Genomic DNA, 16,619 nt, shown 5'->3' with positions numbered 1-16,619 from the left:
TGGCACGGAGCTTCTAAAACCCTCAGAATTTCCTAAGTGATGAGAACCATAAAGTTGTCTTTTGCTATTTTAATGAAAGCCCCTAAGGATGGGGGCTGGTTGCCAATCTGGTGATTTTAGGGCTGGAACTTTCAATCCCACCCCTCTACTTGGGAGGGGAGAGGGGCTGAAGCTTGAGTTCAGTCACCAATAACCAATGATTTAATCAATCCTGCCTCTGCAATGAAGCCTCCATAAAACCCAAAAGGAGAGGGTTCAGAGAGCTTCTGAGTTGGTGAACATGTGGGGATGTGGGGAGAGTGGTGCCAGAGAGGTCATGGGAGCTCTGTACCCCTTCCCCATCCCTTGCCCTACAGCCTCTCTTCCATCTGGCTGTTCCTGAGTTATAGCCTTTGAAATAAATAGGTAATCTAGTAAGTATAAGGTTCTCTTGAGTTCTGTGACCCATTCTAGCAAATTAATGGAACCCAAGGAGAGGTCGTTGGAACTTCTGATCTACAGCCGGTAGGTCAGAAGACCAGGTGCAACCTGGACTTAAAATTGGCTTCTGGGCTTCCCTGGTGGTGCAGTGGTTGAGAATCCGCCTGCCGATGCAGGGGACATGGGTTCGTGCCCCGGTCTGGGAAGATCCCACATGTTGCGGAGCGGCTGGGCCCGTGAGCCATGGCCGCTGAGCCTGCGCGTCCGGAGCCTGTGCTCCGCAACGGGAGAGGCCACAACAGTGAGAGGCCCGCGTACCACACACACACAAAAAAATTGGCTTCTGAAGTTGGAGATGGGGGTGGAGGGCAGTCTTATAGGACTGAGACCTTAATGTTTGGGATCTGACACGATTTCCAGGTAGATAGTGTCAGAATTGAGTTAAATTATAGGACTCAGCTGGTGTCACAGAACTGCTTGGGATGGAAAAAAACACACACCTCAGAACTGGTGTCAGAATTGTATGGGGCATGGCAGGGAATATCTTCAGCTGTTTCTAATATTTAGTCTCACTTAAGAACAGGTGCAACAAGCTTTCTTTTCAATACCTGTCCTTACCCGCACTCCGCCCCAGCTTCCCCACTGAGTGTCCGCCAGGTCTGTGAAAGGGAGGTTGTCCATACAGAGTAGCTGAGGACTGAATGAGCCTGAGGGCATTGGTGTGCATCATTTCCGTGGAGCTGTTGCCAGGCAACATGCTGGCTGCCAACCAGAGGAGAAACTTCCAGGATGCTGATGTGCATCCTCGGCACTGGGTTTGATTGGCCGTGGTGACGTGGTGTTTTTGCAGATGGGGCCAGGGCCTTCCCGAATTTTCACACACTCTAATAAATTTGAGTTGTCATTGGTGTGTGCTAGACCTTGGTAGACAAAATAAAGAGAAAGGATTCCATTGTTTGGTAGGGATATGGCTTCTAGTGGGGTACATTATTTATCTGCTTTTTATCCCAACTCTGCCAACAACAGAGAGGAGACCAGCATTCTCACACCCTCGCCCCAAATGTAAAGTTCAGGAACTCCTGGTCTCTGGGTCTGGATCCTTGCTCAGAGTGCCCTGTCTTCTCGTAGCCTCACCATCTCCGCCATGGGGAGTGAACTAGGAAATCCCAGTCCCCAAAGTCTGAGCTGCAAATACGGAGTCAGTGACTTCCCCAAGTCATAAATATCCTTTGGTTCATTTATTCATTCTATCAACATCTACCGAATACCTCTTATGTGCCATTTAGGGGATACAGGAAAAAAGGCCCAGTTCTTGCTCGCAAGTTGTTCTCAGGCTGAAATACCTACCAGGCAGCATGGAAACCAACCTGGAATGCGAGGTTGGAGGCCCAATCGGAACCTTGCTGGGTGAGATTGAAGATTCTTCATGCATTGACTGATTCAACAAATATTTACCGAACACACACAATGTGCTAGACTCTGATTTGGTCTCTGAGGACTCAGTCATGAATGAAGCCGCCAAGTTCACTGCTCTCACACATTCCAGGAGTGGCAGGGCAGGGGACCCAGGAGAAGGCAGGGGATGCAGAGGAGACAGATTAGCAACAAGTCAGCCAATGCGCAACCCATTTATTCCATGGGTTTTATTGAGTATCTCATATGTGTTGGGCAGGGTGTTAGGTGCTAGGGTTGTAAAGACAAATGACACACAGTCCTGTCCCCGAGGGCATTTCTGCCAGAGGGAGGAGCCTGTCCATAGGCAGAGAGCAAATGATGGGGCTGCTTGGGGGAGATCAAGCCATTCAGTAGAGCTGCGGCATAGGGCATGGTGGTGGAGGAGGCTCCTTGTTTTAGTTATGGAACTCATCCCTTGGGCAATCTGGGGCAAGGAGTCTTTCCTGGAAATTTCATATAAACCCTCTTGAAGTATCTATTGGGGTAGACATTTAGGAACAAACTGTAGGTATTAGATGTGTATAGAAGAGCATCATTCAGCCTAAGGTGTGGCTCTGCTTGCCTGAAATACACACCAAGAATAAGAGTTTCTAACACTCCAGATTCAGTTCCTTCCGCCCTCCCTCCCTTCCTCCCTTCCTTCCTTCCTACCTGGCCCCATTCCCAGAAACTGGTGCAAATAAAAACAAGTGTAGGACCAGAAATGTCAAAATGAATAGAACTAGGATCTGCCCTCTGAGGTGTGGCAGGAAATAATATTGCTTAATGTTTGCAAAATGTCAGGACGTCCTTGAATAAAAGGCCCTATATAAGTTCAAGGTCTTTATAATTATTTGATGATTACTATAATTTTAAGACTTAGCCATAAATCTCTTAGTAAGAGGGTGAAGTCAACCCTTTTTGAAAGAGGCAGCAGGCCAGGGACTCTATATAAGGGGTGATGGGCTAAGGACAAGAGCTCACTGAAAACAGGTGAGCGGTGGAACTCTGCTCAGCTCTATTTAGCATGAAAAATCCAGGATATGTTGATCAACTGATAATGACTGTGTCTCTGCTGCTAAATAAATAAGAAAAGTTGGAGTCAGAGAAAACTCAAGAACTTTGCAAGGAAAACGCAAGTTATAAAAGATTATGTAGATGATAGAATGATTTTTTTTACAATACTTATACATGTTTAGATTTCTTTTAATTTAAGTATATAGTTACTTTTGGATTTGTGAGCACAGGCGAAAGAAAGAATGGGAGAACAGAAACATGTGTGCATTTAATGGGAACTGTTATAGGCCATATGAGATGTGTTTTTTGTGAATTCAAAGCCAAAGGACAGAGGTGTTTATGTTTTTCCAGATGTAACCTCTCCCCCACCCTCAGGCTCCCTCCTATTTCATTAACCCCACCCACCTTAAGTGACGCTTTGATAACAAACTCCTATCTTCTCTGGAGGCTGTGAAAGATCTAGGGCCAACAAGTCTAACAGCTTAAACTTGGCAGAGTCAAAGGCTAGACAGGCTTCAAGAGTCTTGGATGGAAGAGAGACCACAGTCTCTTAGATTTGAACTTTGTTCAGAACGGGATATTCCTGGGACAGTCCTTCGCACTGGGAGAGGAGCCTTCCTGGAGTTCCCAACTCTGGGATTCCCAGATGGGCAAAGTGAGGAAAGCAGGCACAGAGGCCGAAGGGAGAGAAGGAACTCCTTCCCAGGTTTCTCTCAACCAGGAAAGGATTTGCCTGCAGAGAGTGAAGAGAAGTGATCGAACCTTCCAGGCTGGCAATCCTTGCTCACAATCCAAATTCAGTAAATATGTATTTTCATGCACCATGTGAAAATGCAACCCTGCAAAAAGTGAGTTTAAAAGGAGCCTTATATCTGACTCTAGAAAGTTAGATTTTTCCTCAAGAAAATGTGGTCCTAGTGGCAGAAACATTTTATGTATGTGACTGTCATTGCTGTTATTTTCATTTAAGGCCTGTTGGTGCACAGCAGTCTGCGGGGCAATGCTAGGGTGTGTGTGAGGAGGGAGAGCGAGAGGGAATATGGCTAAGATGTGATGCTACTGGAAAGGCCTTTCAGTCCATAGGGAGCAAGCAAGAAAGCTGAGTTAGCAATAAAACCGGGGTCAGGGTGACAGTACAACGTGAAGCAGAGGAGACCGGCCTGGTGTGTGTGTCGAGAGCAGTTCTCAGTCCTTCCAGGACCACGTGGGGTGGGGCACGATGGGGCAGGGCCACCTCCCTCTCCCAGCACCTTAGGTTGTTAACACGGCACCTTTTCCAGGTTGGTTGGAGGACCCTAAGGACCTGGGATGCCTATGGTTCAAGGTTAGTGGGGAAAATCTGGGAGAACATTCATGGAAAGGGAACGGGGGTTGTCTTGTGAGAGAACTACAAAGACCAAAGACCTTTATTTCCATCTTTCCAGAAACATTGTTTAACTGACGAGGAAATGGTCCATGACACCTTGCAAATCTAAACACTGCTTTGAGAATTAAAAGTGCTCAGTGGAGGAAGGGTGAGTGGAGGCCACCAGGAACCTGGACTGGCCCCAAATGGTATTCAGATTGTCAGTTTCCAACGAGCCCTACACCTTGACACCCCCATGCTGTCTGTCACAGTTTTGCTCTCCAGAAAGGGAGAAGAGGGATGCTGCAGTGGATGCTGTGCTTGGCGTCATGAACACAGTGCTGGACTGACCTGACGTTTTGATAATGGTTCCAAGTGTCTGGAGCCACAGGGGTTTGACCGGATCAGTCCTGGGTGACCAGTGGACTCTCCCCCCACACACTCCAGTGACGCCTCAACACTCCCTTCTGAACATAGACTCCTTTTTGGCACCTGGAAAGTTGGGTCACAGAGTTTGGGTTCCTTCGATATGCTATGTTGATGTCTTATTGTCACTTCTTGCTCTTTCGTGATGTAACTGAAAAAAAAAACAAACCAAAGTAACTCTGTGTACCTAAGTCATTGGCACATGTATTTACACAGACTCTTTTCATTCAAGTGCTTACGCAACACAGACATTTAGTTCCATGCTTGGAAAATGAAATGAGCTTTCATGTTGCAATAAAAGCTAAGTTTTTCCACTTGTGTTTCCAAGAAGTATTTTTTTCCCTGGAAAAGCAGTATAAAGAGTAAAATGCTCTGGGTTTTGCATCTGGATGCAAGCAGTCCTTTTTTCTGATGGGTCCTTTCCATAAAGCCAGTGAGAAGCCTCTGTAAATATACACTTTGATGAAACTACGAGCTTTTCCTGTACCTCCATGGCTCTTTCTCTGCTCTTTTTCCTGGGATGGAGTGTCCTCTCTCATTCAGTGCTGGGGGCTCAGTGGGTGATTCCTGTTAGGTGACTATATCTTAGAGTTCCTGTAAACACAGCTAAAATTCAAAGTTCCTGTATCTTTCTGGTGTTCTGGACTGGGCACGACATTTTCTACTCAACTAAGGGAAATCAGATAGACCATCTCAATGTTGTAGGGAAGAAAAACAAAAAGCATGGCTTTTTGTTAATTCAAATGACTTCCTTAATACCTCTTCTTCATCTTGACATATTCTCTTCCTGGGTGTTTGGAAGGAACCACCCATAATACTAACCTTCAAACAAAAGAGATGAGAAAAGCATTATGAAAGTGCCAATATACACACCCCACTTGTAATGATAGTAATAACTCAAAAGGATCATAGCCAAGCTCAGCTGACCAAGGGAGATGATGGGAGCAGCCAGCAGTAGAAGGGGCTCATGGAAGGTGGAGGCTTTGGGGGCAGGTGGCTGGCTCCTCAGGCATCCCCTGGGGTCAGCGGCAAGCTATTCTGGGTGGCATTTGTATATTCATTTGGTAGCTAGTGGGGGAACCAGGGCTCTTTGTACACGAGGAAGGTGATTAGAGGAATGGCTGGGATGAGACAGTATTTGAGAGCAAGCGCTTGATGGTGACCAGTTGTCCAATCTCTTGTCTGCTGACCCCCATATGAGTTCAATCCTGGACTCCTATCATGACCTGACTTCATGAGGATTTGACTTTGCTGGTGGACATAGCCTGTTTATTGGTCTCCCCAGGCTCTGGCCCAGGTTTGTTCCTGCCTAGGAGTCCTACAGAGGGAGAACGGGAAACATGGCTCAAGGTGACAAAAGGGGTCTGAGATTCCCAGGCTGGGGGCTTAGAGCAGTGGGGAATGTCTTCCAACTCCTTCTAACCAAAGCAAAGACTATGGCAAGGCACCAAGGAAAGTGTAACCTTTCCTCTTAACTGAAGGAAAAAGAACCCAAAGTAAGAGAAGCACTGATAAGAAATTCTACTTTTGGTATTATCTTTTGATAATGAAGAGGCTATTGGGATAAGCTACATGCATCAGAAATTGGCTTTTCAAGATCTGCAGTCAGATCTCCATATTTCTCAGCATTGAGAATCAAAGTATCTTGGTTTCCTAAAAGAACCTGTATTTGGTAACTCGACAGTATGTTGAGTCCCTGTGGGCTGAGCAGGAGTCTCATCATTTTTAAGCTAATTAAAAGGATGGATGGAGTACATGTCCCACTCTGGCTTATTTCATTAGGATTCAAATAATTAATTTTCTTAGTTCAGACAGGGGGACACACATTCATTCTTTTCACATCTTTCCATAGAAACACTACATAATGTTATGACAACAATTGATATCTTCATATCTTTGAGCTAATTTCTATTTTAAAATCATTTTAGGATCCATAGTGCCAAGTCCTCAATATGTCTGTGCTGTGGCTACTTCTGGGCCTTCTTGCCTTTACTGGTGAGTGTGTTGTATTTTTCCCAAATGACCTTGGAGATGGGAAAGATAAGCATGGGAACATAGTGGTACTTCTGATACTTAAAACTGCAGTGGAAAATGTTCTTTTTCCCACCAAGCTGTTCAACAAATCCTGGAGTTGCTAACAGCCACTGACAAGCAGCCTCTTGCCAGGTGCCTCACAAAAGGAGGGGGTTCTCCAGAATGTGGGGTGGATTACAGCAGCATTGCTTGGGCCAGACTTTAAATCCATATCATTGAAAAATGCTCACTGTTTCTCTATAAAAATTCTTTCACCAGAAGTATTTATTGAATTTATTAATAGACCATATAATTCTACAGAAGCATTGACGTGATTTACCATTGTAAAACTAATGTAATTCAATAAAAAACTAGCAACACTGGGATCAAGGAGATGGGACTCAGCTAACCACTGAGGCTGACATCGTTGCCATGCTTGAATTTCAGATTTGGTCCTAAGGTTCGTTGCAACTGGGGCAAAGAGGAAAAGGTAATTTTTTTTTTTTTTTGGACAAAGAAAAGTAGGAAGCATAGTTCCTCAAGAGAAGCAAATTTTTTCCTGGCTCTGAATTTTAAAAACTTCTCAGATAGGGCCAGCCTTGCATTCATTCCTTTCTTTCTTGAACCATCCATTCAACAAATATTTTTTAAAATTTTACAAGGAATTTTGGGACTATAAAGAACTTTGGGTGAAGGAGACAAGATGGCAGAGTAGAAAGACATGAGCTCACCTCGCCTTATGGAAACACCAAAATCACAACTAACTGCTGAACAACCATCAACAAAAAAGTGCTAAAGATACCCTACATCCAAAGACAAAGAAGAAGCCACAATGAGACAGTAGGAGGGGTGCAATCATGATAAAATCAAGTCCCATACACTCCAGGTGGGTGACCCACAAACTGGAAAATAATTATACCATAGAAGTTCTCCCACAGGAGTGAAAGTTCTGAGCCCCACATGAGGCTCTCCAGCTTGGGGTCTGGTAATGGGAGGAGGAGCCCCCAGTGAATCTGGCTTTGAAGGCCAACAGGGTTTGATCACAGGAATTCCACAAGACTGGGGGAAACAGAAACTCCACTCTTGGAGGGTGCACACATGGTCTTGTGCACACCAGGACCCAGAAGAAAAAGCAGTGACCTCATAAGAGACTGGACCAGACTTACTTACTAGTATTGGAGGGTGTCCTGTGGAGGTGTGGGGGGCAGCTCTGGCTCACTGCAGGGACAAGGACACTGGCAGTAGCAGTTCTGGGGAGTACTCATTGGTGTGAGCCCTCTGGGAGGCCACCATTTTCTCACCAACACCTGGCTCCACTCTACAGCCTGTAGGCTCCAGTGCTGGGATGCTTCAGGCCAAACAACCAACAGGGTGGGAACACAGGCCCACCCAACAGCAGACAGGCTGCTCAAAGTCTTCCTGAACACACAGCTGTCCAATAAACCACACCCCCTGACACATCCCTGCCCGCCAGAGGGACAAGACCAAGCTCCACCCACCAGTGGGCAAGCACCAGTCTCTCCCACCAGGAAGCCTGCACAAGCCTCTGAGACAGCCTCATCCACCAGGGGGCAGACCGCAGAAGCAAGAAACGCTGCAGCCCTGCAGCCTGTGGAGGAAACTGCAATCACAGACAGGTAGACAAAATGAGATGGTAGAGGAATATGTTCCAGATGAAGGAACAAGATAAAACTCCAGAAGAACGACTAAGGGAAGTGGAGATAGCCAATCTACCTGAAAAAGAATTCACAGTAGTGGTAATAAAGGTGATCCACAATCTTGGAAAAAGAATGGAGGCACAGATCAAGAAGATACAAGAAATGTTTATCAAAGACCTAGAAGAACTAAAGAACAAGCAACAGATGAACAATACAATAACTGACATGAAAAACGCACTAGAAGGAATCAGTAGCAGAATAACTGAGGCAGAAGAACAGATAAGTGAGCTGGAAGACAGAATGGTGGAAATCACTGTGGTGGAATAGAATAAAGAAAAAAGAATGAAAATAAATGAGGACAGTCTGAGAGATCTCTGGGACAACATCTAGTGCACCAACATTCACATTATAGGGGTCCCAGAAGGAGGAGAGAGAAAGGACCTGAGAAAATATTCAAAGAGATAATAGCTAAAAACTTCCCTAACATGGAAAAGGAAATAGTCACCCAAGTCCAGGAAGCGCAGAGAGTCCCAGGCAAGATAAGCCCAAGGAGGAACATGCCAAGACACATAGTAATCAAACTGACAAAAATTAAAGACAAAGAAAAAATATTAAAAGCAACAAAGGAAAGGCAACAAATAATGTACAAGGGAACTCCCATAAGGTTTTCAGCTGATTTCTCAGCAGAACCTCTGCAGGCCAGAAGGGAGTGACACGATATATTTCAAGTGATCAAAGGGAAGAACCTACAACCAAGAATACTCTACCCAGCAAGGCTCTCATTTAGATTCAACAGATAAATCAAAAGCTTTACAGACAAGCAAAAGCTAACAGAATTCAGCACCACCAGACCAGCTTTGCAACAAAGGCTGAAGGAACTTCTCTAGGTGGAAAATAAAAGGCCACAACTAGAAACCAAAAATTACAAATGGAAAAGCTCACCGGTAAAGGTAAACATACAGTAAAGGTAGGAAATCATCTGCACACAAATTTGATATCAAAATCAGCAATTGTTGGGCTTCCCTGGCGGCGCAGTGGTTGAGAGTCTGCCTGCCGATGCAGGGGACATGGGTTCATGCCCTTGTCCAGGAAGAGCCCACATGCCGCAGAGCGGCTAGGCCCGTGAGCCATGGCCGCTGAGCCTGCGCGTCCGGAGCCTGTGCTCTGCAACGGGAGAGGCCGCAACAGTGAGAGGCCTGCGTACCAAAAAAAAAAAAAAAAAAAATCAGCAATTGTGAGGACAGCACAAATGCAGGATATTGGAAATGCATCTGAAATTAAAAGACCAGCAACTTAACACAATCTTGCTTATATACAGACTGCTATATCAAATCCTCATGGTAACTGCAAACCGAAAATCTATAATAGATACACACAAAAAAAGAAAAAGGAATCCAAACACAACACTAAAGTTAGTCAACAATCACAAGAGAACAAAAGAGGAAAGGAAGAAAAAGGACTTACAAAAACAAATCCAAAACAATTAACAAAATGGCAGAAAATACATTATCAATAATTACCTTAAACATAAATGGATTAAATCCTCCAACAAAAAGACATAGATTGGGTGAATGGATACAAAAACAAGACCCATAATATTTGCTATCTACAAGAGACCCACTTCAGATCTAGGGACACATACAGACTGAAAGTGAGGGGATGGAAAAAGTTATTCCATGCACATAGAAATCAAAAGAAATCTGGAGTAGCAATACTCATATCAGACAAAATGGACTTTAAAATAAAGACCGTTACAAGAGAAAAGAAAAGGAAATTTTGGGGAGCCTATAATGTGATTAGGGAGAGACTACAGGGCAAGGAGTAATGAGTGACACAACCAACTACTATTAAGGGTATTTGTCACCAATTATAAAGATAAAAAGTGCACTGATTAAAAAATAAACAAGGAACAGTTGGCTCATTTAATTTTTAGTACACTCATAAAAGACCAAGTCATTTCATTTCCTCATTTCTCTTAGATTACTCATCACAAGATTTTAAAATAGAAGTATTTACTCCAAAATACCAGTATTTTCAGATGTCAATCCCATGAAGCTCTTAGTAAGAAAACAGAACTTTAAAATGCATTTACATAAACCTACAGTACACAGATGATGATGTGCAACAGATATATTTACAAAGATCTGCATATCATTAAGATTTGAGGATATAATCTAATTTAGTCAAAGATTAAATTAATCAAAAAGAGTAATCTAATGAGAAGTCATTACAGGCTGATTATAGTGAGATGATTCTGTCAAGGGGCAGCTTCCTGCCCCCTGTAGGTAACTTGTTGCTGGCTCATGTGCCCTCCTTGTGGTGTGAATTATAAATTCTAGACAATGCCCTCCCCTTCAGTGACTAGAATGACAGTGAAAGTTAGGGAGAGAGATGGAAGGGCAAAGAGAGAAAGGGAAGAAGGGGAAAGAGGGAGCCCCGGCATAGAGACCTGGTCCTGGACCTCACAACGTATCCTCCCCCCTTCGTTGTCTTAGGCTCCCACCTAGAAGTGCACACCAGAGCAGGGGAAGCCAACTCCAAGTCCCAGTTTACCAGCTGTGCCTTTACTTTGGGTCTGGGTTGAGGTCCCAGGGAGGACCAGGCTTCATACTACATGTCTCTCCAGGGCAAACACAAGTATCTCACCAGACCAATGAGTTAGGAGTATTTGAGGGAGAAGTGCCGAGCTCACCTAAGACACAAGATGAGGACTAGTTTACAGGGAACACAGAATCTCTGCTTTGATTCTAAGACACCCACCCAACAGCACTGTTCAGCCCCAGAGCTTTGCAAGTAGTATAACTGCTCCAACTGTTCTCGAGTCCATGGAAGAGGAGGTAAGAAGTTAGTATCTGTGATCACTTAGTTGCCATACTGTAAATTTCAAAAGTGTTTCCATGGCAAATTGAGTTCCTGTTGTCATTGATTTTAGTACAGTTATTATTATTATTATTATTATTATTATTATTATTATTATATATTTTTTGCGGTACATGGGCCTCTCACTGTTGCGGCCTTTCCCGTTGCGGAGCACAGGCTCTGGACGTGCAGGCTCTGGACGTGCAGCCTCCGGACGCGCAGGCTCAGTGGCCATGGCTCACAGGCCTAGCCACTCTGCAGCATGTGGGATCTTCCCGGACTGGGGCACGAACCCGTATCACCTGCATTGGCAGGCGGACTCTCAACTACTGCGCCACCAGGGAAGCCCCAGTTATTTTTATTAACATCACTTCATGATGGATAGAAGCAGGATCAGAATTACTAGTTCAATGTCTTAGGCTGACATTTTCTCCATTTGTAGGCTCATCTGAAAGCAGCAGTTGGGGACGCTATGGAGACCTCCAGACCCTCTACACCCCTGGGGCTTCTTGCGGGATTGGAAGGCCTGAAATACTGTGGTATTGATCATCTCACTGTCCACCTTGCCCTCCTCCTCTTCTTCCTCTTTCTCTCAGAAGGTGACTCCTTTTGGCAAGCGTGGCTTCCACAGGATTTTGTCCCTTCCCTTGAGATGCCACCCCAAGCCTTCCTGCCCTTCCCCACAGTTTTGATCCTCTCAGCATATCCTTTAGGTTCCCACTACTTCCCACAGCCCCACGCAGCGGAGTGATGGAGAGAGCACTGGACGTGGGGTCCACAGAGCTTGTCTGAGTGTTAGCTCTGGGGTTTCAACAAGTCACTCAGGTCTCCTGAGCATCCACTGGAAGGGTGAGAATAGCACTTACTTTACAGTGTTGACAGCTTTGTTTGATGTAAGGTGGATGAGAGTGCTTGTGAAACCAGGAAAGTGGGCTAGCCAGGTAAATTAGTACTGGTCTTCATTTTGCCATTTCTCGTTATTTCATAAAAGTTTAAGCTCACATGATTCTGGGTGTCACTTTAGGGCAGAATGGTGGCCAGGCATGAGGAAACCTGCCAGAGAAACTCTCCAAGGACTCCTTGAAGAGTTGGGAGAACTTTTCTCTCCTATTCTGTCACATGGTAGCTGATGGACAGGTACATTTTATTGGGTCACTCTGGGATGCTTATGATGGGGCTGATGGTGTCTGTGCCCATGGAGTTTTCCAGGGTGGGCCAGAGCAGCCCCTGAGAGCCCAGCTGAGGAGCACAAAGGACACTCCTCAGGGGATGTGGACGCAAGCGCAAAGGAGGAGAATCATAATCTCAGGTCTAGGGAGGGCCACAAGGGATTTCAGACCAAAACTTGGGCTTCTCAGTCCTAGACCACTGACCAGGTCCCTGGAGTGTATTTTCTCTCTCTTCTTGAACTCCTGTCTCAGCATGAGTCACACCAAGCTGCCTCCTTCCTTCTGTGTTTGCTTTAAGAGTTCGTGCTTCTGGGGCTTCCCTGGTGGCGCAGTGTTTGAGAGTCCGCCTGCCGATGCAGGGGACACGGGTTCATGCCCCGGTCCAGGAGGATCCCACATGCCGTGGAGCGGCTGGGCCCGTGAGCCATGGCTGCTGGGCCTGCGTGTGCGGAGCCTGTGCTCCGCGGTGGGAGAGGCCACAACAGTGAGAGGCCCGCGTATCGGAAAAAAAAAAAAAAAAAAAGAGAGAGAGAGAGAAAAACAGAACCCTGACTCCCCTATCAATCTGCTTCTTTTCATTTTCCCTTCATCTTTTCCAAACCTGGTCGAGATGTGTTTATTTCTACATATTGGAATGATTGCTTAAATAAAGTATCAAATTCTGGCTATGTTTTCTCGTTTGTTGTTGTGTCTACTTCAGGTTACAGCATGAGCATTTTAAGCAACCCTCTCTGTATGTCCTCTCTTGTGTAATTCTGATCCGAAGTCTTCTTCATGTTGTCTCAGTATTAGCATGTCAGAGCTGGAAGCAACTACAAGGTCAATCTAATCCTACCTTCCCAGTTGACAGATCAGACAACCGAGGCTCAGCAAGGAGGAGAGACTTCCCAAGGGCCCAGGGCTAGGTAGTGTCAGAACCAAACTCAAACATAGGTTGGCTGACTTCTAGTCCAAGACTTTTCCCAATGCACCAGATGTGGCAGAAAAGAGAACAAGAAAGAAAGCAGAAGTGGTATCCATCTGGGGCTGAGGACCTTTCTGGGTTTATGCAATCAGAGATCAAAAAATGTCCTAAAATGGTTGTCCCAAGCCTGTGGGCCACAGTCAGGACCTGTGGCTAACTTATTAAACTTTGAAAAAGGGGTCTCCTCTGGAGTGGAGGAAACAGTTTATTTTCTATTGGTGTAGGCATCCGTGGTTCTGAAATGTTTGCTGAGATGGATTTGAAGGTCTTCAAGTCTTACCAAATTCTAATCAAAGAAGTTGGGCTGAGGCACTGCATGGACCCTGCTCTCATTGCAGCCATCAGTTCCAGAGAAAGCCATGGCGGAACCGTCCGGCAAGACGCCTGGGACCACAAAGGACTTAAATTTGGCTTGATGCAGGTACTCAGCTAGAAACTTTCCATCAGCCCCACTTCATGCTTCCTCACAGAAGCTACCCCAAACTGGAAATCTATCTGCATTTATCCTAGGCTTCAAAACACTGGTATTTGCATAATTGCCACTGGGATTTCTGTAAACGTGTCAAGATATACCAGTTATTGGATATCCTTTTTTTAAAGTATCTTATGAGTTTTGTAATTACAATTTGTAATTAATATTATGCAATGTACTTAAATTGAGAAAATTTTATAAAGGGTACTATTACAGGTATCCCTTTGAGGTTCATGCAATAGTAAATTTCATCCATGTAGATCAAAACATTATAATGAAACCCTACTTGAACCAACTTGTCCTTTAGGCAAATTGGAGGAAGGGGACCCAAATTATCAGGATATTTGCTTCCAGGTTTTCCCCTATTCTATTCTATTCCATTCCACACGGCTTGAGGGATCTTAGTTCCCCCACTAGGGATTGAACCCAGGCCCCGGCAGTGAAAGCACTGAGTCCCAACCACTGGACCGCCAGGGAACTCCCCCAGGCTTTATTTTAAATTGTCTGAGAAACCCAGACTTCTAGCCTTCCAGTTATTTTTGACTGCAAATATCTAGACTTTGGGTGCTCATTATTTGTTTTGAAACAACTTTTTCTTTTTTTTTCTATATTTGAGTGCTTAACTAAAACTATGCCACATACACTTCTCCCAAATCTTACTGTGTTTCTCTGATTCTCTTTTCTGTGAAAGGACTTTTAGAATTGATTCTGTGGGAATAAAGAAAAGGGATAAGGCCAGTGTCTCTGACCTTGAACATAAAGAGGAGAAATCAGGACAGCAGAAAAATGTGTTGCTCCATCCAGATGTTGACATTCTTATCTGAATTTTCTAGCTTGATAAAAAAAATCCATCAACCTGTTGGTACCTGGGACAGCAAAGAACACCTTTTGCAGGCTGTTGGGATTCTCACAGACAGAATTAAGGCAATCCAGAAAAAATTCCCCACGTGGAGTGTGGCTCAATACCTTAAAGGTAGACCAGTGCTTTGTTTAGAAGAGCAGTGAGAGCCCAGAAGGCCACGTGTACCTTGGGCCTCCCTGGGCCTGTGTCCATAGGGTCAGCAGTGGGCCTGGGAGGACCCCTAGTGTTCTCTGAAGCACTGAGTTCCTTAGAGTGTTCTTCATTCCCAATTTCCATTCCCCTTCTGCCAGACGTTGGGTGTTCTTATTACATCTCATTGGTTATTGAGCCATTGAGTGATACCTTGAGAGTTAGTGCGATTGTTTCAAAGAATATGTTTGCCTTCCTCTGATGGGTTATTTTCCCCCTGGTGCAAGAAGCTGTTACCCACTTTCTGAATTTTTTGAACAAGTTTTCACTCTCTGAGCATCCTCAGTGACACCAGGGCTTTAGGTACCATGATGTGTCCAGGCGGAAATCCCTGCTCGGCTGATCACAGACCCCCTCAGGTTCAGCATCTCCCAGACTGAACTAACTCAATAGCCTCCCACTATAAATTTGCTTTTTCTTCTGTATTTTCTATCTCTGTGAAAGGCACTATAATATACCCAGTCATCCCAGCCAGAAAAAACATTTTTTTCTTAGGTTCTCTGGTTCCTTCTCCCTTCACATCCAGCCATACCAATTCTTATTAAGTCTGCCTCCTATAGGCCCATGGTATGTATATACCTCTCTCCTTTTATGGCCTTAATTTCAAATAAACAGTTTTACATTTTATGGCCTTAATTTCAAATAAACAGTTTCTATTTTCTATTTCAAAGTCCTTGAAGGCAGGGATCAGGACCAGGGGTCTTTATCTCTAGACATCCGAGCAGAGCACAATTATGGTAAACACATGAGTAACTACTGAAGATTAACCTTCTAGGGGATAATACACGTATGAACAAACATGCATATTGCACACATACACCTACAAAGGAATGAGTATGTCTTGAGCATCATTGTGCACCGTGCACTCAGTGTGGCACACATCCTGGTCCATAGTAGGTGCTTAAAAAATTTTATTGAATGAATGAATGAATGAATAAATGAGTGAGTTCTTGAATGACTGAGAGAATGTTACAAGCAGTTTTAGACTGAAGGTTTACTGGGGATCTAGTTTTGCCAGGCCTGCACTAAATAAGAAACAAATCTGACTTTTGCAGCAAGAAAAACAAAAGTCTTCAGAAAAAGAGAAAGAGAAGGAAACCAATCTGGAATTTTTTCAGTGATTCTTGAGGAAATGGATCCTTTCAGGAGGAGAGGAAAGGGGGAAAGAGGATCTGGGACTGTCTGCTTTGGAAGATTTCCCTGGAGGGCTGACATCCCGGGAATGCTCATAGCTTATTTCTGCTGAAAGTTAATCTTTTAATCTGAACCTCTGGTTTCATTTCAGGTGGTCTCTCAGCCTTCAAGTCAGGAACTGAAGCCATTGGTACCCCCGTGGACATAGACAGTGACTTCATCAGTGATATTATAACTCGAGCTAAATTCTATAAGAGACACGGCTTCTAGGCAAAGCTCTGTGGGTGGGCCAGGTTGGCAGGTGCTCAGATGGCCCTTCTTTGAGGGTTTGATATGGTTGTGTTGTACCCAACACTGGCAAAGGAATGGTTGCACTTATGACAGAAAATTCATTTCTCACTTTTCTTCATGCAAATAAGCATAAAAAAGGAAAATCCACCCAGTTCACATTATGGTTCCCATGAAATATGCATAAACATATGCATAATTATTGTGCAGTAAATGTAAATATCATAGTAAGTGACATATTCTTAGCATATTCTTAAGAGTAAGTCTACAGATTGCAGCAAGGCCTCATTTTAGTCCATGATTTCTTTTCTTTACTTTTTTTTTTTCTTGGTTATACCACACGGCATGTGGGATCTTAGTTCCCCAACC

The 16,619-nt window shown here is 44.5% G+C and overlaps 1 pseudogene across 1 annotated transcript; it reads left to right on the top strand.

Moving 5' to 3' along the window:
- Positions 1-1,175: 1,175 nt before the first annotated feature.
- LOC307064149 (lysozyme g-like protein 2) lies at positions 1,176-16,232 on the top strand (annotated as a pseudogene). The gene is made up of 6 exons: positions 1,176-1,235; positions 1,529-1,618; positions 1,707-1,827; positions 13,530-13,726; positions 14,611-14,750; positions 16,114-16,232. The product of its transcript is annotated as a lysozyme g-like protein 2 (transcript).
- Positions 16,233-16,619: the final 387 nt, after the last annotated feature.

Source organism: Hyperoodon ampullatus, assembly GCF_949752795.1.
Source record: "Hyperoodon ampullatus genome assembly, chromosome: 15".
In the NCBI taxonomy this organism is placed as follows: Eukaryota; Metazoa; Chordata; class Mammalia; order Artiodactyla; family Ziphiidae; genus Hyperoodon; species Hyperoodon ampullatus.
Note: the sequence above shows the minus strand (reverse complement) of the source record. Positions and strands in the feature narration are given on the sequence as shown.